General features: G+C 46.5%; 4 pseudogenes; all 4 read left to right on the top strand.

The window, feature by feature from the left end:
* Positions 1-62: 62 nt before the first annotated feature.
* On the top strand, positions 63-181 carry LOC143999005 (5S ribosomal RNA; annotated as a pseudogene).
* A 100-nt stretch (positions 182-281) lies between these two features.
* LOC143999350 (5S ribosomal RNA) lies at positions 282-400 on the top strand (annotated as a pseudogene).
* A 100-nt stretch (positions 401-500) lies between these two features.
* LOC143999427 (5S ribosomal RNA) lies at positions 501-619 on the top strand (annotated as a pseudogene).
* A 15,019-nt stretch (positions 620-15,638) lies between these two features.
* LOC143999217 (5S ribosomal RNA) lies at positions 15,639-15,757 on the top strand (annotated as a pseudogene).
* The last annotated feature ends 8,268 nt before the right edge of the window (positions 15,758-24,025 follow it).

Raw genomic sequence — 24,025 nt, 5'->3', positions numbered from 1 at the left:
CTTGTATCTCAAGTTGACTATCTTGGCATTTGTCAAGAGGGTTGAGAGTGCCCAAAGAGATTGCATATGGGCACATAACCCTGAAAGCGCCCGATCTCCTCTGATCTCAGAGGCTAAACAGGGTTGGGCCTTGCTAGTACCTGGATTGGAGACAACCTGGGAATACTAGGTGCTGTAGGCTTCTTTTTATGTTGTTGGCGTTGACTTGTTTTTGTTTTGTTTGTTTACCAAGGTGACCATCTTGGTGTTTGCCAAGAGGGTTGAGAGTGCCTGAAGAGCTTGCCTATGGCCACATAACCCTGAAAGCACCAGATCTCGTCTGATCTCAGAGACTAAACAGGGTCGGGCCTTGTTAATACCTGGATGAGAGACCACCTGGGAATACTAGGTGCTGTAGACTTCTTTTTATGTTGTTGGTGTTGACTTGTTTTTTTTTTGTTTCTTTCCCAAGGTGACCATCTTGGCGTTTGTCAAGAGAGTTGAGAGTGCCTGAAGTTATTGGCTACGGCCACATCCCCCTGAATCTGTTCCATCTCGTCTGATCTTGGAGGCTAAGCAGGGTCGGGCCTGGTTAATGCCTGGATGGGAGACCGCCTGGGAATACCAGGTGTCGTAGGCTTCTTTTTTTTTTTCAAATATAATTTTTTCTACAAACAGGGGAAGACGGTCCCCCGAGTACATAATGCAACAGAGAAATACAGAGCAAAAAGCAGCTGAACAATACTTGATACAGGTATATTCGCAACTGTGAGTCTGCCTTCCATCAATCATAATGATTCAAGGCACGGATAAAGTACTGTACCAAGATCCAGGGTCACACAAACCCCAGGTCCCTCCGGCATAATCCATCCAGAGGGGGGGGGTGGGGCCGTCATTCCCAATTTTCCACTTTTTCCAAAAGAGAGAGTGGGTGGAGGGGGTGAGAGATAGGGGAGGAAGGAAGAAAAGAGAAGGGGTGAAAGATCAGGAAAGGAGAAGAGGGGACGAGACACAATGGCAGCCACTGTCCAAGGGGCCAGTCAAGGAAAGCTCAGAGCATTAAGGTGATAGCAGGCGACATCCTTCCAGCGAGAATATAAAGGTATTCCAGATGTCCCAGGTTTGTTTAAAAAGTTCTTGTTTACCTTGTGATGTGAGGATCAAGTCCTCCATTTTTTTTAATGTCCTCTATTTTCCTAAGCCAGTGAGTAATGAAAGGGGGGGAACATTTTTTCCAATAGAGAGGGATGCAGGATTTCGCGGCATTTATCACATGCCGTAAAATTTATTTTTTTGTACTTCTTAATGGGAATCTGTCAATGGTGCAAGAGAAAAAATGCAGCCTCTTCCGGGATGGAGAAGTCTGTGAATTTTTGTGTTATGCATCGGATCTCTGTCCAGAAGTCCACCAAGCTGGGGCAGGACCAAAAAATGTGGATCAACGTGCCCTCTTCTTCTCCACACCTCCAGCATATGTTCGAGGAAGAGGGGAATTATTTATGCAGCTTTGATGGTGTCAAATACCACCTGGTGAGAAGTTTAAAATTTGTCTCCTGTATCTTCGTGCACAGCGAGGTTTTGAGAGCCAAAGTGATAATGCGTTGTCTCTGTGCTGGGGAAAACGAGCAATTAAGGTCCTTTTCCCAGTTGGACAGGCAGGTTAAGTGTGGGTGATCTGTTTGAGATAGAATGTGGACCAAAGGGCCTTCGCTCCTGCATAGAGTCTCAAACTCCGTCTGAGGGCATGCGAAAGTTTGAGTATTGGGGATGGAATGGAAAAAATGATGTTGTTGCGCCGCTCTCCAAAAAGGCATTTGAAAAAGCCCTGTCGGATCTGTTAGGGTTGAGAAAGAAGGTCATTTTCCATCAATGATGAATTTAGACGCATGGTCTAGTTCGGAAATTCTAAGTGGGTCCCCGGTTCCAAGTTCGGATGGCCACGTATAGGGAATAGGGGGGAAGTCAAAGACGTGAGTGTGTTTTGGGTAGCGATCAGGTGACTGACTTTCAATGAAGCCCCTATAGTGGGATGTGACGTCAATTCTGTGGGTAAATCCTTATAGCACCACATGGTGCTTCTTAGCGGAATTTGGGAGTGAGATTGTCCTAGTAGCACCCAGAGCTTAGAAAGTTTGTTTCCATTCCAGTCCAATACACGCCCCAGATGGGAGGCCAGGTAGTAGCATCGCAAGTCAGGGAGAACCAACCCTCCCTGTTGTTTAGACAATGTCAGCTGTGACCACTTAAGTCTGGGATTTTTGTGGGCCCAGTTAAATTGAGTGAGCAGGGATTGAGCTTGCTTAAAAAACGGGACTGGAATCTGGATCGGGAGAGCTTGGAAAAGATAGGTAAATTTAGGGAGTATGTTCATTTTAATGAGATTGCATCTCCTGAACCAGGAATGGAGGCCAGAATGCCACCCGTGAAGCAAACTGCGGATCTTAGTGACAAGGGGTGGGGGGAAGTTCAACATAAACGTACGCGCGTTGTCCTGTGGAATGTAAGTACCTAAGTACTTAAGGGCTGTATGGGTCCATTTAAATCGAAAATTGGACTACAAGTCTAGTAACGTTTGCGGGCGGACTTCGACCCCCATGGCCTCTGATTTCAAGAAGTATCCCGTATATCTGGAATTCCCGAAGGAGATTTGGCAAGGAAACTCTGGGATTCGTCAACGAGAACAGCATGTCATCTACGTAGGCAGATTTCAATAGTACCGATTTGGAGTCGCGTTATGTCTGAGTTTTGTCGAATTGTGGAGAGAAAGGGTTCCAATGACAGTGCGAATAACTGGGGCGACAGGGGGCAACCCTGTCTGGTCCCATTCCCGATGTCAAGGGGAGATGAGAGCACCCCATTCGCTTTGAGTTGAGCTGAAGGGCGTGAGTATATCTTACTTATCCATGCCAACATCCGTTCACTCAGACCTATATGGCGAAGGACCGAGAACATGAATGTCCATTTGACCCGATCAAAAGCCTTCTCGGCATCAGTACTCACGAAAAGACAAGGGGTCCCAGATGACTTTGCTTTATGGACCAGGGTAAGCACCTTAATGGTGTTGTCCCTATCTTCCCTGGTGGGAATAAAACCTAACTGGTCAATATGTATAAGGGACTGCAAGTGCTGTGCCAATCACGTGGCGAGGATTTTAGAGAATCGTTTTAGGACCGAATTTAGGAGGGAAATGGGTCTGTAGCTCCCACATAGGCCCGGGTCTTTGCCCTCCTTAGGTATCAACGAAATGTGGGCTCTAAGGGTATGCTCAGGAAAATCCCCATTCAAGCTCAGAGTATTCAATAAATTCACCAAGCGCGGGCCGAGAATAGGGAGGAAGGTCTTATAGTATTGTGCGGTATATCCGTCAGGGCCCGGAGCCTTACCCACCTTCGGAGGTCCCACGGCCATCTGGACTTCTTCCAGTGTGATCGGGTTGGTAGACCAGAACCGGTTACATATCTGTCTATATTGTCCTGTCCGGACCCTGAATCGGGCAGGTTGTAGAGATCAGAGTAGCATTTTTCAAAGACTTTGGCTATTTGGGTTGGGGTAGAGCCCCTCTGGCCATTCTCATCTATCAACTGTTGTATGTAAGAGGCAGATTTCCACTCCTTTACTGACCTGGCAAAGATTTTTCTGCATTTGTCCCCTGATTCCTACATCAGTTTACGACAAAACTGGAGTACTGCTTTCGCTTTATAATGGAGTAGGTCAGTAATCTGGGTACGGAGTGTCCCCAATTCAATCTCTAAGGTCCGTGAGGGGGCATGTTTATGTTTCGCTTCCACAGAGGCAAGTTCACAAAACAGATTAGCAATTTGTTCCTTCCGTGTTCGTTTGATGCGTGCCCCGTGCCTGATAAGTACCCTGCGGAGTACTGACTTGTGAGCCTCCCAAATTATCCCCGGGTCGCAGTCCTGCATTTAGTTTTCTTGGAAATAAAGGTCCAATTCCCTGGTCACATCTGCTAAAACTTCCGGTATCTGGAGGAGGCTCTCATTAAGGTGCCAGAATAGAGTCCTAGGTGAGGGGTTCCTAGAGAGGGTGTAGGTAAGGGCTACAGGAGCGTGGTCAGACCAAGTAATATGGCCGATGGAGGAAGAGCTCACCAAGTGCAGTTGGTCATGTGGAATCAAGAAGAAGTCTATCCTCAAGTATGATTTGTGAGGGGAAGAGCAAAAAGAGTAGTCCCTTTCCCCGGAGTGTTGCAGACACCAGATATCAACTAATTGGTCATTCAGTAAGCACTTAGTAATCCGCTTTCTAGAGTAAATGAGGAGCGAGGAGCAAGAGGCAGAAGTGTCAACCGATGGCGAAAGGGGACATTAAAGTCCCCACCTAATATCAACTGGCCCTCCCGAAAGTCACATCATCTGTGCAGGGTAGTTCTGAGGAATGTGTCTTGGTGATCATTGGGAGCGTACACAGTGGCAAATGTAAAAAGGAGCTCTCCAATGTGGCCCCTAAGAAAAAGATATCGGCCCCCAGGGTCCACCAGAGAATCCTGGAGAACCGAGGGGAGCCTGCTAGAGATCAGAATGGAGATTCCCTTGGTCTTAGAGGAGGGGTTAGTAGAGTGGTAGACCTTAGCGAAGGATCTTGACCGTAGAAAGGGGAGGCTAGTATTTTTAAAATGTGTTTCTTGTATAAAGGCCACATCAGTACAGGAAGTCTTCAGTTCTCACAGGAGGATCCACGGTTTTTCAGAGGAGTTCAGTCCCTTAACGTTTAGAGAGGTGACCTTGACTGAGTCTGCCATCGCTCCTCGGGGAGGGGAAGGGGGACGTCCGAGAAAAGCAAAGAAAGTTGAACCAAAGTAGGTATTGGGTAGGTAATGGATGGAGGGAACTAAGGGGGAAAAAGGAAGGGCAAATGGAAGGAAAGGTAAGGGGAAAAAGAGGCCGGGCACCTCAACCCCAGGGGGAGAGGGAAATTAAGGGTTGTCCGCACTCAACAGTACAGGAATTGTATACTAAAACAGCACAATTATGCTATAGCGTTTACCAGATGTACACTGGGTTTAAAGCGCCGTCCTACTTGGGTTGGTGGGTAGACAGGTCGGAGAGGGAGCCCCCGGATCCCAGTCCCCCCAGTCCCGGCAGTGGTAAATGTCACGTCTGATACCGGTATGCAAATAAAAGACAATCAGTAACATCATAGAACCAAAAAACAATAGTATAATTAAAACAGAGGTAGAGCATAGAACTGTCAGCACTGAGGGGTCTCCTCAGCTCGCCCTAAATGTAGGCATGCACGAGGGAGCCCGTCACAACAGAAAAGGCATCACAGAATGGGATCCACCACCCCCCGTCCCATACCCCAAAAGTACATGCAGCCCCCGAACAAATGTATTTCTCTCTTTGGCAGATTGTCCTCTTCTTACCCCCTCTCCTCCATCCACGCCCCGGGGGAAAAGGGGGAGGGAAGGGGGGAAAAGAGGGGGGTAAGGGGGGAAAGGGGGAGTGAAAGGGGGGAGGGAAGGGGGGAGGGAAGGGAAGGAGGTAAGGGAGGGAAGGGGGGAGGGAAGGAGGGGCAGCAAAGGAGAGGGGACAAACATGCGGAAAGGTCAAGTCCTTTAGCGTGCTCACACCAGCAACCACCCGGACCCCATAAGTTTCAACTCCTCCCCTCCATGGTCACCACATGAAGATGAAAGAGGAGCAGCCCTGGTCGGTGCATGGAGAATCCGGCAGGCAAGGGGCTGGGGCCACCATCCCTCCATCCAACGGGAGACTTCACCCGAGCAGCAGTTCTGGGGCCCGCCAATTAGTGTCTCTCCTGCATCACCATCGGGGGCTGTGTAGAGCATCCAGAGGGAGGCTGGGACCGCCAAAACAGTAAGGGGTAAATCCTCCAGGGGGGTCCAGAGTCAAACTGGAGGGAAGCAGTGTCTCGCACCAATAGGCTCAATAAATAAGTCATCCAGGGTGTCCCCGAAAGCTGCAGAAGGCAATCTCGGCAAAGAGTAGGTGGGGGCCAGAGGGGGGGACGAGGGGCGCAACCAGGGAGAGGGGACACATATGCGGGAATGTCAAGCCCTTCCAGTACAGCGCACTAGGTATCACTCAGACCCCCCAAAGTGCAACTCCCCCCTCTAAGGTCAAGACTCCAGAAAGGAAGATGAGCCGCCCTGGTCTGTACATGAAAGAACCTGCTGCCAAGGGGTTGGGGCCATCATCCCTTCCTCCAATGGGAGATGCCACCTGTCAAGTGGTGCCCCTCCGACAATGTCGTCGGGGTATATGTGGAGCATCCAGGGGGAGGCAGGGACCACCCAAACAGTGAGGGGTAACGCCTCCAATGGGGACCGGTGTCAGACAGGAGGATAGCGGTGTCTTGTACAAGTTGGTTAATTAGACAAGTCATCCAGTATGTTCCTGTGAGCAGCGGAAGGAAAGGTCGGTAAGGATTATGAATGGGTGGGGGCCAGGGAGTGCATAAAACTGCCACCAGATGACCGGGGCAGAGAGGGCAAGGGGATGAAAGTCAGATCTGGTAGGTGGGGGGGGGGGTGAGGAGTCTCACTCATATTACTCACGTTGGCCATCCCTTGAAGCTGAGCTCTCTGCATACCCAGGATGTTCTTCTGTATAATCTAGCCTATCTGTATACATTAGCCAGTCTTTTGTACACATTAGCCTCTCTGTATCAACTAGCCGGTCTTCTGTATACACTAGTCCGTCCCTAGCTTGTCTTTTATACACATAGTCTCTCGGTATACCCCGCCTTTCTGTATACATCTTTATACCCTAGCCTCTATGTATAATCTTGCCTCTCATTATACCCCAGCCTGTATTCTGTTTACCCAATTTTGTCTTTTATATAAACTAGCCTGTCTACTGTATAACTTAGCTTCTCATTATACCCCGGCCTCACTGTCAGCTTGTCTCTGTACACTAGCCTCTCTGTTTTCCCTAGTCTCTCTGTTTAAAATAGCCTCTCTGTATACACTAGTCTGTCCGTATACTTTAGCAAGTCTGCACACACTAGCCTCTTTGTGTAAAACAGCCTCTCCCTCAGTATAACCTCGCCTCCATCTCTGCATATCCAGTACGTTCTTCTGTATAATCTAGCCTGTCTTTTGTACACATTAGCCTCTCTGTATAAACTAGCTGGTCTTCTGTATACACTATTCCGTCTGTATACACTAGCAAGTCTGTGTAACTCGGTCTCTCTCCCTAGAAAACACCAACCCTGACCCTGACAGAGGAGGAGGGTTTAATAGTCCCTCAGACTCCTCCCACAAATACGGGCTGGCCTGCGGCCAGCCTTCCCACTTGTAATCGGAGTCTTCAAGTGGGAAATGCGATATTACTTAACCACTTCCCACCCGGCCAATGCACATATACGGCCGGGTGGGAGCCGTCTACTTCTGATAGGACGTTCAGGAATGTCAATCAGGGCTCTGTGATTGGCCCTCCTGATCACATGACGGCCGTGTCCAATCACGGCCGTCATGTGATGTAACCAAACAGCCGGTTGCTAGGCAATCGGCTCCTCCTCTCCTCACACAGAAGTCATCGCTGAGGAGAGGAGAGTAGATTGCTGCAGCCGGCTGATGATCAGTGAGTATGAGCTGTTTTTTACAGCTTTTTACTCACTGATCTTCAGTCTAGTGTAAACACACAACACACCACACAGTGTAAACACAGTCCCCACATATGTCCCCATAACACACATGTCCCCAAAAAATAAAAACACATGTCCCTAATAATAAAAACATGTCCCCCACATATGTCCCACTAAAATCACTTGTCCCAATGATTATGTGCACACATATGTACGTGATCACCTGCACACATATGTACATGATCATTTGCGTACATATGTCCGTGATCACACAAACCAATAATTATACACTTAACGGATTTTTTTTTACCAAAAACATGTAGCAGAATACATTTTGGCTTAAATTTATGACAAAATTTGATTTTATTGGATTTCTTTTAAAATAGAAAAAAGAAAATATTGTTTTTTTTCCAAATTTCCGCTTTTTTGCGCTTATATCGCAAAAAATAAAAAACGGAGTCGTGAATAAAAACCACCAAAATAAATCTCTATTTGTGCGAACAAAATGATAAAAATTTCATTTGGGTACAGTGTAGCATGACCGCGCAATTGTCACTGAAAGCGCTAGAGCGATGAAAGCTGAAAATTGGGCTGGGAAAGAAGGGGGCGAAAGTGCCCTGTATTGTAGTGGTTAAGAACCAAGGCCTGAGGTGTGCCATGGCCTGGATGGTCAGTATGCTTGAAAAGAGGGCAAAAAGACACAAGTATAGGTGGAAAAGGAAAGGTAAAGATCCCATCCATAAAATGACATATGCCCAAACGCCAACTGTAAGTTACCGCTGTGAGAGTAGAACCCACCGACTCTTGACCTGAAGATGAGAAGGAACCCCTTAAGAGCCTGCAAGCTACGCAAACCCAAATGAATGTCCCATGAAGGATAGGATGAGCCTGATGCCCAAGGTAACCCAGACATGAGAATGAACTTCTTGTGAATGAGAGGATACGTGGGGAAAAGGGAGCAAGGGCTGACCCGAAGAACCCTACAAGAAGATGGCTGAGCAGACTGAAAAAACCCAACACAAGACTGCCTGGGGTATACAGTGAGGCTATTATAATTGGAATGAGGCTGGGGTAATAAGATTGGCTTGGGTATACGGCGAGGTAGACCCTAGAAAAGAAACAGAAATCAGAAAAGTCAAACAAGGTAATACAGATAGGCTAATGTTATTCCCCTGAGCCTGGTGTATACAGAAGAATGGCTAGTGTATACAGAGAGGCTAGTGTGTACAGATGACAAGCTATTGCTTACAGATAGGCTTGTGTATACAGAAGAGAGTCTGGGGAATTCAGTGAGGCTAGTGTATGCAGAGAGGCTGGGACACCGAGACTATTGTAAAAAGAAGGCAGGCTAGTGTATATAGGTTACGGGCACGTGTATACAGAAGACAGAGAGGCTAGTCTATATAGAGGGACTGGTGTACACAGAAAGATTAATGTATACAGAAAGGCTAGCGTGTACAGAAGACATGACTTTATTTTTTGCTAATGCAACTACATCTAAATCATGTAAAGAGTTACAGTGCTTTTTTCATATTTGGTGCTGTTAAAAGGTCAGTAGTGTGTTGTCAGTGGTGATATCAATGTGACAGTTAATGTAGAGAACTTCATATATAAAAAATAGAGCAAAAGAGTGCTAAGTTTATTTTGTTAAGTCATTGACTGATAGACGTTAAGTAATTGGCCGTTATTGGTTTGGCAGTACATGGTTTATTTTGATGTAAGATAGTTTTATTCTCTACCTATAGCCGAGTTTTAGACGACTTTATTATTAGCATTAGTCGCATTAATCATATTTATTATGCAGAGTGTAAGTATTGTAGTGAGACGATATTGCTTTTGAAAGATTTGTATTATTATACATAGCATTGTTAGTAGACCAATAGGACAGTTTACATGGCTTAATATTGCAGAGCGTAATTTAACAGGAAAGAAATCCAAAGCGTTAGTTGCAGTAGCTTCATAAAACTGAGAAATAGTTGCATTACTCTAAATGTAAAAGTTGTTCCGGTAGCACTGAGAAGACTGATATTAGATGAGTGATCTACCCATTCCGTTTACTATTGCAGAGAGATACCGGTTAAATGTTAATATCTTAATATTTATTGCTGCGTGTAAGGTAGAAATAAGATGGTTTTGTGTGAGTTGGTTTACCAGGATATAGAGATCGTAATCTGGTTATTCTAATAATAAATATAGCAAAATAACACAGATTAATATTGAGACAGTATATACAAGTCGAGTTTAAGTGGAAATACACGAAATGACAGCAACGACGTGTGTAGGTTTTTATCAATCGGGTTCATTACGTGTCTTTAATAATGTAGTAAATATACCCCAAATATAGCATAAGGATAAGAAAGGAAAATAACTGGCAGAGGATGACATGGCAAAAAGACAAACTGCATTAGAAATGTGAATGTGAATTAGAGATGAAATGTCAATCCCCATTGGTAACCATTAATAAAGTTAACACGGCTACGTACAGCAGTTTGAGCTAAGCAGCTAAATATTCCTTTATATTGCAGAGCTTAAGTATTGCAGTTGAAAAGAGATCGAAAGCGTTTTTTGCAGTAGCTTCAAAATGACTGAGAAATCATTTCATTACTCTAAATGAAAAAGTTATCCCGGTAGCACTGAGTGGACTGATATTAGATGAGTTATCGTTGTAATACAAATTCAGTTTCCTATAGCAGAGAGATACCAGCTAAATGTAAGAAGAGCAATTGAACTGTTCACATCGGTAGCATTGCATTACTCTTAATATGTGAAGCGTGTAAAGAAGCAAAAGATGGTTTTGTATTATCCTAAAAGTAGCAGTATACGTAATAAAGGTGGATTTAGACATAGCAAACCCTATAATCTAATTTAGCAAAATTAGAAAGGATAATATTGAGACAGTATAAACAGGTCGAGTTTAAGTGGAAATACACAAAATATCTAGCTTACCTTTACATTGTTCAATAGAGCCTTGCAAAGTAATACCAAGTTAGAATATCGGACTAGCAATTAGATGAGATGATTGCTGTAATCATAAAATATCAGCAACTTGTCTTTAAGGATGAGAAAGTATAATAACCGGAAAAGTATGAAATTTTAAAGAGACAAATTGCATTAGAGATGTGAGATAGACATGAAATGTCAATCCCCATTGGTTACTTACATGAAACCATTAATACAGTTAACGCGGCTACATACAGCAAAGTGTGAGCTAAGCAGCTAAAGGGTATACATTATTTAAGAGTAAATTAACGTAGCTTGTAAATTCCAACGTGTAAATCGTGCCATTAATTTTGTTACGCACGAAGGCGGCTTACACTGACTTTTCTCCGTTTCCACTGGTTATCCGCATAATGTATCAGTAACCCTGAAAATTAATAGTGATAGACAGTTTACAATAGGATGTATGCTTGATGTGAATGTAAAATAGTTGCATTATGTGTTATTAATGTAATCAAACTTTATTGCTATCCTTTGCTACTGCAACCACTTTCTCGCATTTTGCTGCTTTTAAAAAATGTGTTGCCAGTGTTATGTGTTACAAATGGTTATCAGTGTGACAGTTGAAGTAATATACAAAATAGAGTCAGAAAGAGAATCCTATTGCATAGAGGTAGAGAGATGGTTGCATTATTCTTAATGTGCCGGCTTTAAAAGGTTTTAAAAAGATGGTTTTGTGTGAATTTTGCTTTAACGTAAAATTAGCTGTAGACATTATATCTATGGTTACGTTTACAATGATTTAGAGATAGTAATCTCTATAATATAATAATAATAAGTATATTGAGGCAGTAAATATAAATACAGATAAAGTGAATACACAAAAGGGATCAAGAGATTGTTGCAAAGTAATATCCTCATTAAGGCCGATTGTCGGAATAGCAACATAACACGAAATATGAGCACGGCTAAAATACAGAAAAACAGTACATTATTTAGGAGTACAGTAGAATATAGTATAAATTATTTAAGATTAAATTGACTTAGCCTGAAAAAATCTAAGTTTAAATCGTTGAGTAAATCGTTGAGTAAATCGTAAATTTATCAGCTAAGTTAACTCTGAGATTATGATTAATTTGACAATTCCATTACGCGGTCCATTTCCACTGGTATAATCATAATGTAATATCAGTAATTGCTATCAGTAAATGTTAAAATTTTAGACAGATTACATTAGGATGTGGAATTGATATGGATTTAAAAGCGGTACATTAATTTCCTGAAGCATATGGCAGAAAGACGGCTTACACTGCTTTTCTCACATTTTGCTGCGGTAAAAAGAAATGTTTTGTCACTGTGTTTTAACTGTGCAATGATCCTAGTGCAGAGAGATACTCAGTTAATGTCAGAGATAACTCGGTTAATGTCAGAAAAGCAATAAAACTTTTTACATCGTTAGCGAGCGATAGTTACATTACTCATAATATGTGCAGCATGTCTGGTAGCAAATGGATGGTTTTGTGAACATTTTGCATTACCGTACAATTAGCGGTAGACCTCATCGAAGTGAATAGATTTAACTGGTTTTGAGATAGTACTCTCTATTTCTAATAATAAATAAAGCAAAATAAGTCAGGATGGTGTGTCGTCAGTGGTGATATCAAAAGTGACAGTTGATGTGGAGAATTACAAATATGCAAAATAGAGCAAAAGAGTGCAAAGTTTATTTTGTTAAGTCATTGACTGATAAGTAATTTTTTAAGTTATTGGCCGTTATTGTTTTGGCAGTACATGGTTTATTTTGATGTATGATAGTTTTATTGCATGCTTGATGTGGGTGATTAAAATCGTGTAGTCTATATTTAGCATAAAAATGAAAAGGCATAACATGGCAATGAGACAAACTCCATTAGAGATGCGAACTAGATGAAATGATTAATTTGTGTCTGTATATCCAAGATTGTCTATTGTTATCACTTAGCCTACCCTCTAAATTCACTAGCCTCTCTATATACACGAGCATGTTTTCTGTTTCTGTATACATTACTCTGTCTTCTTTAAACCCTGGCCTGTCTTCTATATACACTCTGTTATACACTAGTTTCTCTGTATACACTAGCCGGTCTTCTGCATACAAAAGCCTGTCTTCGGTATACACTAGCCTATTTTCTGAATACACTAGCCCGTCTTCTGTATGCCCTAGCCTGTCTTCTGTATACATTAGTCTCTCTGTATAACCTAGCATCTCTCTATACCCCAAACTGTCCTCTGTAAACACCTGTCTCTCTTTATAGCCTGTCTAGCCTTTCATCTGTACACACTAGCTTCTCTGTATACACTAAACAGGCTTCTATATAAAATAGCTTCACTGTATGCACTAGCCTCTCTGTATAATCTAGCCTTTATTCTGTATTCACTAGCCTTTCTTCTGTATGCTGTAGTCTTCTATATATACTAGCTTCTCTGTACACCCTTGCATCTCTATAAACACTGTGTAAACTAGCCAGTCTTATGTATACACTCGCCGACTGTATACACCAGACTCTCTGAATACACTAAACCCTCTGTATACCACATCCTGTCTTCTGTATACACTAGACTGTAAAAATTAGCTAGAATACACCAGCCTGTCTTCTGTACCCACTAGACACTCTGTATACACTACCCAGTCTTCTGTATACACTGTCAGCTTTGATGTATACCCAAGCCTGTCTTCTGTATATGCACTGTCCTTTCTGTATACACTCGACTCTCTCTATACACTAATCTCTCTATATACACTAACATCTTTGTATATACTAGCCTCTCTTTAAACTAGCCTCTCTGTGTACCCCAGCCTCACTGTTTACTCTAGCATCTCTGTATACTCAAGCCTATCTGCATGCACGAGTCTGTATTCTGTATTCACTAGCCTTTCTTCTGTATGCTGTAGTCTTCTTTATATACCAGCTTCTCTGTACACCCTTGCATCTCTGTAAACACTGTGTAAACTAGCCAGTCTTATTTATACACTCGCCGACTGTATACACTAGACTCTCTGAATACCTAGCCTATGTTCTGAATACACTAGCCCGTCTTCTGTCTTCTGTATGCCCTCTCTGTATAAACTAGCATCTTTCTATACCCCAAACTGTCCTCTGTAAACACTTGTCTCTCTTTATAGCCTGTTTAGCCTTTCTTCTGTACACACTAGCTTCTCTGTATACACTAACCAGGCTTCTATATAAAATAGCTTCACTGTATGCACTAGCCTCTCTGTATAATCTAGCCTCTCTTTATACCCTAGATAGTGTTCTGCATACACTAGCCTCTCCGTAGAAGCCAGCCTTTATTCTGTATTCACTAGCCTTTCTTCTGTATGCTGTAGTCTTCTATATATACTAGCTTCTCTGTACACCCTTGCATCTCTATACACCAGACTCTCTGAATACACTAAACCCTCTGTATACCACAGCCTGTCTTCTGTATACACTAGACTTTAAAAACTAGCTAGAATACACCAGCCTGTCTTCTGTATCCACTAGATTCTCTGTATACACTACCCAGGCTTCTGTATACACTGTCAGCTTGGATGTATACCCAAGCCTGTCTTCTGTATACACTAGTCTCTCTATATGCACTGTCCTATCTGTATACACTCGACTCTCTCTATACACTAACATCTTTGTATATACTAGCCTCTCTTTAAACTAGCCTTTCTGTGTACCCCAGCCTCACTGTTTACTCTAGCATCTCTGTATACTCAAGCCTATCTGCATACACGAGTCTGTATTCTGTATACACTAGCCTCTCTTTAAACTAGTCTCTGTATACCCCAGAATAACTGTATACTCTAGCCTCTCAGTATACACTAGCATTTCTGTACACATCACCCTATCTGTATTCACTAGCCTCTCTGTATACCCCAGCCTGCCTCTCTCTATACACTAGCTTTTCTTCTGAATATAATAGTCTCAGTCTCTCTCTATAACCAAGCCTGTTTTCTCTATACATTAGCATGTGTCCTGTATACACTAGCCTGTCTTCTTTATTCTCTAGCCTACCTTCTGTATACCTTAGCCTCTCTGTATAAACTAGCCTTCCTTCTATATACACTGCCATTTATGAGGTAAACAAAGAGTCTAGTGTACATAAACGACAGGCTAGAGTATAAAGAGAGGATAGGGTATACAGAAGAAAGCCTAGTGTATACAGAACACAGGCTAGTACCCTGAGCCTGGGTGAGAGAGGATGAGGAGCATTAGGAGGGCTTGGTCTTTCACATCCGACCAAGCCATGATGTGGCTCAACACGTCCAGCTGCCGAAAATAAGGACAAGCGTGGGAGGCACACAACACCCACTGTAACAGTGCTAGGTTCCTGCATTACAGAAACAGAACACCAGCAATAAGGGGTATCTTCAGGTGTATACTGTGCAGGAGGCACACAACACCCACTCTAACTTCTGCACTGCCGATGCCTGTATTGCAAAAATTGAACACCAGTAATAAAGGGTAGCTTCAGGTGTGTACTGTGCGGGAGGCACATAACACCCACTGTAACAGTGCTAGGTTCCCAAGCAGTAAAGACACTGTCCCTGCCTATCGTCCTCTTTCCCTGACCGCCGCAACACACTATACAAGGCCGCTGCGCTGGCTGCCTTATATAGTGTGGGGTGTGTACTAAACCCCCTTGAGCTATAATTGGCCACAGGAATACTGCCTGTGGTCAATTGTGGCTCTCCTCTCAGAGGATGTCACATCTGTTCTTATTATATAGAACTTATTATGCTCCTCGTAAACTTTTTCAATTTGGCCGAACGGCCGGACGCAAGTTGCCCCCGGTGCGGGAACATGGGGGGAGACATGATGCACATGTTTTGGAGATGCCCGAAGTTGATCTGCTACTGGACGGAGGTGACAGGAACCATTGATCGGGTGTTTGGAACCTCCACCAGGATGGAGGCGAAGTATTGTCTCCTGGGATTAGTTGAAGGAGTTGGAAACCCGGGAAGCAGCCAGATGGCAGTTCTGAGATGCCTATTTCAGGCAAGTAAACTGATTGCCCAACCCTGCTTAGCCTCCAATGTTGGCATTGACTTGTTTTTTTTAGCTTGTTTCCCAAGATCACCATGTTGGCGTTTGTCAAGATGGTTGAGAGTGCCCAAAGAGATCGCCTATGGCCCCATCCCCTTGAAAGTGCCCGATCTTGTCTGATCTCGGAGGTTAAGCATTGTCGGGCCTGATTAGTAACTGGATGGAAGACCGACTGGGAATACCAGGTGCCGTATGCTTATTTCTTGATCATACATCACGGGACACAGGATCATTACATAATGGGTTATATAGGCACCTCTGGTGATGGGACACTGGTTAACCCCCAATTAAGGAGAATTCCTTCCCTATATAACCCCTCCCATATGGGAGGCACCTAATTTTTCCATTTGCCAGTGGTGGTTGGTCACGTAAAACATGTGCTATGAAGAAAGTTCTGTGCAGGTCCCTGCGGGGGCCTAAGGGCTACAACAAACCGGATCCATATCTCGGGCCGATATTTTCACTCCCAAGATGATATGGTACCCGGGCCTCGTCATCTGAAGAAACGAGGTTTTGCCTGTAAGTCCTCTCCTATTGGAAGACTGGGCTCTGGGAAAACCAGACTTACTGTACTATTTACATAGTGGCACAAAAGTTTCTGGCAGAGTCTTTTACAAGGTCCAGGTAGGAGGTTCTTCTGAGAAGGAACCCCAAAAAAAACCTGAAGGTTGGCACAACTCTGCCCGCCGTGATGGGTGAAGGCTGGAATCTGTCTGTTTTCAGCAATTCCTGCGGCGAGGACAGGTAAGGGAAGTTAATCCTGTATAAATTATATTATGGATTTCTTCATTGAGTAGTTGTATGTCTTACTTGGTTTCCACCACTAGGGGGAGTAAGAGCAGCCTGATGCATACTTACATGCCTTTCAGATACACACGCTCAGTGAAGCCTGGTTCTCCCAGATGACTCATGTCTCCACTGCAATCTCAGCCACAATGAATGTAATACGTAGTCTGGGGGTCCCAGACAGCTCCGATGGCAATTCCCTTCCCCCCTGGATACCGGCAGTCCTCGTGCACGCACACCAAGCACGCTTCCGTGCTAATGGAGGAGGCGGGAGTGTGTTTGCGAGCCGCGTCGTTCGGTGTGCACGGCGCTGTACTGCGCAGTTTTACAGCCCAGAGCGTCAGGGGGCTGTAAGTGGAGACACAGGAGCTGTGGGCAGTAAGCATCCCAAGGGATTGGATCCAGGCAAACCTAAGACAAACCTACTCAGCATCAGGTTGTGCAGTTTAAGCATATATATTTATTGTGAGACTTTAAGCACAACAGTGATTGCACTTTGTACTAGTACCTCTGCTTTGTAGCTTAGGACTATGTCTCCTTGTAAGAGGGTCTCAGGGGGAGATAACAAGGACACTGGTAAGTCACCGCCTAGGTCTAGGGGTTCTAAAAATGCCTGTAGGTTACCATCCCCCCCCCTGCAAGACTGGAGTCAGCCTCACAGGATGAGTCAGTGCCCCTGTCAGGATTTGCAGCCTCTCCTGATATTTCAGCCCCGGTATACATCACTGAGGACTCCCTTAGGGCTACATTGGAAGGTTTTGAAGGGAGAATCATGAATTTTATTTCAGCTTCCCTGAAAGAAAGCAGATGACACTTCTGACAATGAGGAGAGATCCCTATCTTGGGACAGGTATCTTGAGCAGTCGGATGAATCAGAGGAAGAGGAGAGAGTCCCCTCCTCCCAGGCGCTCAGAAAACAGGTGCAGTATTATACTGAATTGGTGCGTACCACATTCAGAATGCCTGCTGTGAGATCGCTACGTCCTCTGTTTCTTCCCTGGGAGTCAGGAAAATCCCACAACCTGCCTTTTCCTTTCCAATTAATCCCTTAATGGATAAATTGTTGTATGAGGATTGGGGACATCCCGATAAACTGTTTGCTCCTCCTAAAAGGTTTTCTATGCTTTATCCTCTGGAGGAAAGTTTCACCAAGAAATGGGGGGTCCCATCTGTCGATGCGGCTGTTTCTTGCGTGAATAGAAATCTGACCTGTCCTTTGGATAATGCTCAGGTATTTAAAGATCCAACTGATAAGAAGCTGGAAACATTATTAAAAGCCTCCTTTTGGGGGGCGTGTCCTGACCATGGAGGAGTGAGGAAGTGCTTCACCTCAGCTCCGCTCCATCGCCGCACATATCAGCTGCCCTCAGCGGGGAAATCCGATCCACATCACCGGGCTCAATGTCCCAACGATCCCGGCAGTCTTCCCGACCGCCGCAGGGTAACAAGAAGCGGCAGGGACAGCTGGATCAGTTCTTCCCGGGCCCCCACAGACAGGGCCGCAATGGACCCAATATTGACCGGGAAACTTCAGAAAGCTGGGAAATCCTCACAGCCTGCTACAGCGACGCCTTCCCAGTCAACCGGACCGTCTCCCCTGGCTTCTCCGGTGCCCTCCCCAGGATCGGTAAGCGATTCGGCCCCCCCTGCATCCCCCGGGTCCCTGGATGGCCGCTCAGAGGTCTCAGACCTCATGGGAGATGACACAATATGCCGCCATATTATGTCTCTCCCCACCAGAGAGGACCTAGAAAAGTTCACTAGCAGAGTGGAGAAGGCTTTCACCGCTGATATTGCCCAGCTTAAAGCTGATACTACACATCTGGGTCACAGAGTGGAGGCCCTGGAGGAAAAACTAGAGGAGACTCTCCCCGCTATTGCTCTGCTGCAATCTAGGTGCCAAACACAAGACCATCAGCTTGAGGTACTGCTGGGGCAATTGGATGATGTTGAAAACCGCAGCAGGAGGGCCAATATCAGGATCAGGGGGCTCCCGGAGGCTACTGGACCCAGGGATATTGTCCCCACTCTGACTGATATTTTTAGGGACATATTGGGACTCCCGGCCACTGCTCCTATTGAAATAGACCGAGCCCACAGAGCACTGCGCCCCCCGTCTCAAGACGCTGACAATCCCAGGGATATAATCTGTAAACTTCACAAATATACTATCAAGGACCGGATTATGAAAAAAGTGCGGGGTAAGCCCTTTTATGATTTTGATGGTGCTCGACTGACTTTCTATCAGGATCTCTCGCGGCGCACCCTCATGCGGCGGAGAGCCCTTCGCCCGCTCCTTTCTGTGCTCCAGGCTGCAGGACTGTCCTACCGCTGGGGCTTCCCCTTCTCTCTGCATGTGCTTAAGGATGGCAGGCAGGTGACCCTGCGCACAAAAGACGATCTTCCACATTTTCTATCCTCTCTGGGGCTGAATCCCGTGGACTTTCTGGATTGTAGAGGACCCCCGAGCGACTTGCTTGTCCCCCCCCTTCCTCACAGATGGTCTACAGTCACACGCAAGCATCGACGGAGGGACAGACATAGTTCAACCCGCAACTCTTCAGTGGTTCCTTCTACCACCCGAGACTGATACCGAGACTGGGCTGTGTGATAGACGGCTGATTGCGGACTTTTTCTACTATGATTGCTGGTGTCTGGGCCTCCCCCCACGGGAATTGTAAATGGGATGTTTTGACCCTGTACCCCCCCCCCCCCCCCCCCCGGGTGTTCCAGGGACCTGGATGTGCCCTATGCGGCCGAAGACTGTGGCTGCCGTGGCCGCAAGAATTTTTGGTGACTTCTCTCCAGCCCTTGTTACTGTTTGACTATCAGATTAGGCCTACAGGGCGGAGAATGTTTACATTCCCAATGTTGGAAGGTGGTCTGCCACGGCGCCCCCTTTTTCTTCCCTTTGCGGGGCACCAGGGGTGGGGGGAGGGTTTTTTTTTAATGTGTTTTGGTTTCTGTTTTTATTTCCCCCTTTTCTTTTGCCATCGTAGCTACCTCCGTGACCCCCCCCCTCCGCGGTCTGCAGTTTGCTGTGCGGCTACCGTGGCGGGGGGGCCTCTGCCAGGGATCGGCCAGACTCCATGTCCCCGAATGCAATCAGCCCACACTGGGCTTCACCCCTTTTTTCCTCCTCTTTTATTTTTTACTTTTGTTGCTTTTTTGGATCGGTTTTTCTCCCGAATTGAGGCTATTCTGCTCTCAGATGTGGTGGGCGGGGAGGGGACCTTCCTTTTCCCCCTTGTTTTGGTTTACGTTCCCCACATAGGCCATCCATCCATGGGTTTAGTTCCCTGTTGGGACTTTAGGAGGGGGCTAGGAGCCCCCCCGGATAGTGGGGTGGGTCCCATCTCCCCCCAAACTGCTGCATTGTCTAATTTTGATGTAGCTGTTTTGTTTTTATGTTGTTGGTATTTTTGTACTATTTTTTTGTGTTTTTTATCTCCCTATCTCTCCCCTTTTCTTCTCCCTCTTTTTTCACTCCCCCCTTTTCCTAGGAGCCTGCTGTTGCTGCGGTCCTTACACCAGGCGGGTTGGGATGCTTGCCCAGTCCTCCACCCTCCAACTCTTCCATGTCTACACTCCAGGTAATTTCCTACAATTTACGGGGTCTCTGCTCTCCGGGGAAGAGGAACAAATTGTGGTGGGAACTTAAAAAGTTGAAGGCCCAAGTGGTCTTCCTGCAGGAAACACATTTCACCAGCCATTCCCTACCCAGGTTGCCCACCCATATGTTTAATCAGTGGTTTCACAGTACATCTCCTAAGGCCAAGTCCAGAGGGACTGCCATAGCGTTCCATAAGACGTGCCCTTTTCAGCCAGTGGATAGCAAAATTGACCCTCAGGGCCGATTTGTTTTCCTAAAGGGCACCTTCCTGGACGCTACCCTTGACCTATTGACAGACTTTAAAGCCGGGTATTTAATTTTAGGCGGGGACTTTAATGTCTGCCCGGACCATCTGCTCGACACTTCGAGCACCCGACCCTCACACTCCCATGCCTTTTTCAAACACTTTCGCAAATCACTGCAGGCACACCTTTTACTTGATATCTGGAGGATTTTGCATCCCTCGGGACGAGACTTTAGCTATTACTCGTCCGTCCATGACGTATACACGTGCATAGACCATGTCTATGTTGACCGTCCCACGCTTGAGCTTCTGTAGACGGCATCCATTGGCAGCATCACCCTTTCGGACCATGCACCGGTTGGCGTGACCATTCAATTACCATCTGGTCCCCACAGGGCCTGGACGTGGAGACTGAAGGAAAATCTCTTGGATGACTCTGCTGCGGTTGCCAAGGTGTCGGAGACCATCTCCCACTATTTTAGGGAAAACGCCTCGGATGAGATAAGTGCGGGTGTGCTTTGGGAGGGGCACAAAGCCGTGATTAGAGGGGAACTGATATCATTGGGTTCCCAAATCAAGAAAGCACGTCAAGAGGATTTCAACAGGGTTCTGGCCGCCTTACAGGCGGCAGAACTCTCCCATAAGCAGGGGGGGAGCCCAGAGGCTAAGCAGAAGCTTTTTGAATTGCGTGACCTGTTTTTACGTTTATTAGATCGCCACACGTGTAGGCAGGCCAGGCATCTTTCACACAGGTACTATGAACATGGAAACAAATGCGGCCGTATGCTGGCCAGGGCCCTTCGCAAGAAACATGCTCAAGCTTATGTACAGAAGCTCCGTTCCCCCTCGGGTGCCGTTTGGGTCCAATCCAACAAGATTGCCTCGGGGTTCCAGGAATTTTACGCCCAACTTTATAACCTTTCCCCGGCCTCGCCCGCACACGCTCAGCCTCCCAAGTCTGCTGCCATTCAAGAATTTTTAGCGTCGGCGAGAGTCCCTACACTTACGGCGGAACAATGCGTCGACTTGGAGCGGCCGATTTCGCCGGAGGAAATTGCGCTAACGGTGAAATCCCTGCCCAAGGGCAAGAGCCCGGGATCGGATGGTTTTTCGGGTTCCTACTATAAGATCTTCCTGCCCCTCTTAACGCCACATATGTGCACCTACTTTAATTCCATCACGGAGGGGAAGCCTATCCCAACCGAAGCACTGTTGGCACACATTACGGTGCTGCCAAAAGAGGGCAAAGATCCTACCGTCCCCCAGAGCTATCGACCGATTTCCCTTCTTAACGTCGATATTAAGATTCTAGTAAAAGTCCTGGCAAACAGACTTTGGAGTCTTATGCCCCAAATTATTCACCCAGACCAAGCAGGGTTTATTCGTGGCAGGGAGGCGAGAGATAACTCCATCAGGGCAATCCAACTCATTCATTGGGCACGTAACAGTCCTGATCCTAAACCTTGTATCGTCCTTTCGATGGACGCCGAAAAGGCGTTTGACCGCGTCGACTGGGGGTACTTATGGGCGGTACTGGAGGCTCAGGGGTTGGGGACGCATATGATGTCCTCGATTATGGCCTTGTACTCCACTCCGTGTGCACAGGTGAAGGTGAATGGGGTGCTTTCCTCCTGGTTCCCGATTCGAAACGGCACGAGACAGGGGTGTCCACTGTCTCCTCTCCTTTTTGCCTTGGTACTGGAACCACTGCTCTGCAGGGTGAGGGCGAACGCAGACATTAGAGGCCTGAAGGTTGGGATGACGGAGCACAAACTGTCGGCGTATGCGGACGATGTGCTCCTTTATCTCTCTGAACCCCTGATCTCGTTGCCGGTTCTGTTGAAGGAGCTGAGGACTTTTGGTGAGTTATCCAATTTCAAGATAAACCTTTCCAAATCGGAGATTTTGCCTATTCACCTCGCCCCGCCTCAAGCGGACCACCTGCAATTAGCATTCCCCTTTACCTGGGCCACGTCTTCTATTAAATACCTGGGCATCCAGTTGACCAACTGCTTTGATGCCTTATATGCCGCTAATTTCCCCCCCTTATTACATGCGATCAAGGCGGATTTGTTGCAGTGGACCAAAACCGCTTTTACGTGGTTCGGCCGCATTAATATTATTAAAATGAATATCCTGCCCCGAGTATTATTCTTTTTACAAATGATACCCATCTCCCTCCCTAAACTGTTTTTTACCCAATTGAATAGCATTCTGTCGACATTTGTGTGGAACACAAAGAAACCTCGAATAGCCATGGCCTTGCTGAAACGCTCGAAGCTGACGGGGGGTCTGGGGGTTCCGGATATCCAGAGGTACCACAGGGCTATTGTTCTACAGAGGATACTTAATTGGAAATTTCATACTAAGTCAAAAGTGTGGGTCTCTCTGTAAAAATGGCTAGCTGGGAGAGATTTGGCTTATGCGCCCTGGTTGTCCCCGGAATATAGGGGGTTATCGGTGGATGTCTCCCCGCTCACTGTACAGTCTCTTTTGATTTGGGACAAACTGAACAAGACGCTGGGCCTATCCCCCCCTGTTTCTCCGCTTGCCCTGCTGGGAGGGTTCTTATGGTTCCCGCCAGGGGAGCGGAGGGCCTTTTTTGTCCCCTGGGCAGCTGACGGGAATGCCAGTTGTGGACAGTTTCTAATTTTAAAGTACTGTCTCGCTGGTACAGAGTGCCGGCAGACTTAGCACGTATCTACCCTTCGGTATCGGACCGGTGCTGGAGGGAATGTGGCCAATTGGGCACCCTCCTTCATATTTGGTGGGATTGCCCACGAATCAAGCCATTCTGGGAGGACATCCGATCCCGCATAGAGGCAGTTTTGCATCTTGATGTGCCACTGTCTCCGGCCAACTATCTTTTGCACATTCCTCCGATCCCGATTGGTAGATACAAAAAAAGCCCTCTGCCGCATCTGTTGAACGCGGCCAGACGTCTTATACCGATTTACTGGAAACAAACTAGGACTCCCACAGTGGAGGACTGGGTCAAAAAAGTGAATGACATCAGAGAAGCGGAATATTGGGTGGCAACCTGTAGGGGTACACGGGCTAAGTGTGACAGCATATGGCAATCATGGACAGTCTACATGTCCGAAACTATATACGCTACCTCCAGTCTGGGCTTGGCTCTACTGGAGCTAGCGGAACCCTCTTTGAGATCCCGCACACACAATGATGTTCCCACCTAGTGGCTGTTTTTCACCTTCTTGCCCCATGGACGGAGAGACGACTTTGCTGCTGAGACTCGCCTGGTGCTGGACCGCTGCACTTCGCAGGGCTGTCAAGTAGGCTCCACCCTCCTCCCTTACCCTATCCCCCAATCCCCTCTCTACCCCTTCTTGCCTCTCTCTCACCCTTCCTACTGTTCTTTTTTACCTTCTTTCTCTGTATTCCACACTATAAGATGTTGCCTTTTATTGACCTACGTGGTATTGAGCTGTGGTGGTGCGTTAGGCTTCCTGTGGGCTGGCTGGCCCTGCGGCCACTTTGTTTGGCTGATGGGGGAATCCTTCTGTCCGGAGGGGTCCATGCTGGGACGTCCCTCCTGGGCGGGGGGGTTGCTGTGGGCCTGTCCTACCCCCGGGGGACGCTCGGGAGAGGTTGCTGGAGGTGATTGTGCCCCCCTCTCCTGGGCGGCCCCTGGGGGTGGTCCCATGCCTCCCCGGCCTTTTGTATGACGGGAGGTGGGGGACTGGGCTCCGGCCCGTCCTCTCCTTTCCGCTCAGAGGCACCTTGGAGCGGGGCCCTAGCCCACGGAGGCCGGACTTGATGTGTATGAGCTAGAAGACACTCCAGACGTTCATCTCCACCCGT

This window comes from Lithobates pipiens, unplaced genomic scaffold (genome assembly GCF_037356315.1).
Source record: "Lithobates pipiens isolate NorthernLeopardFrog02 unplaced genomic scaffold, aLitPip1_a1.2 Scaffold_19, whole genome shotgun sequence".
Classification (NCBI taxonomy): domain Eukaryota; kingdom Metazoa; phylum Chordata; class Amphibia; order Anura; family Ranidae; genus Lithobates; species Lithobates pipiens.
This window is presented reverse-complemented; position numbering and strand designations above follow the sequence as displayed.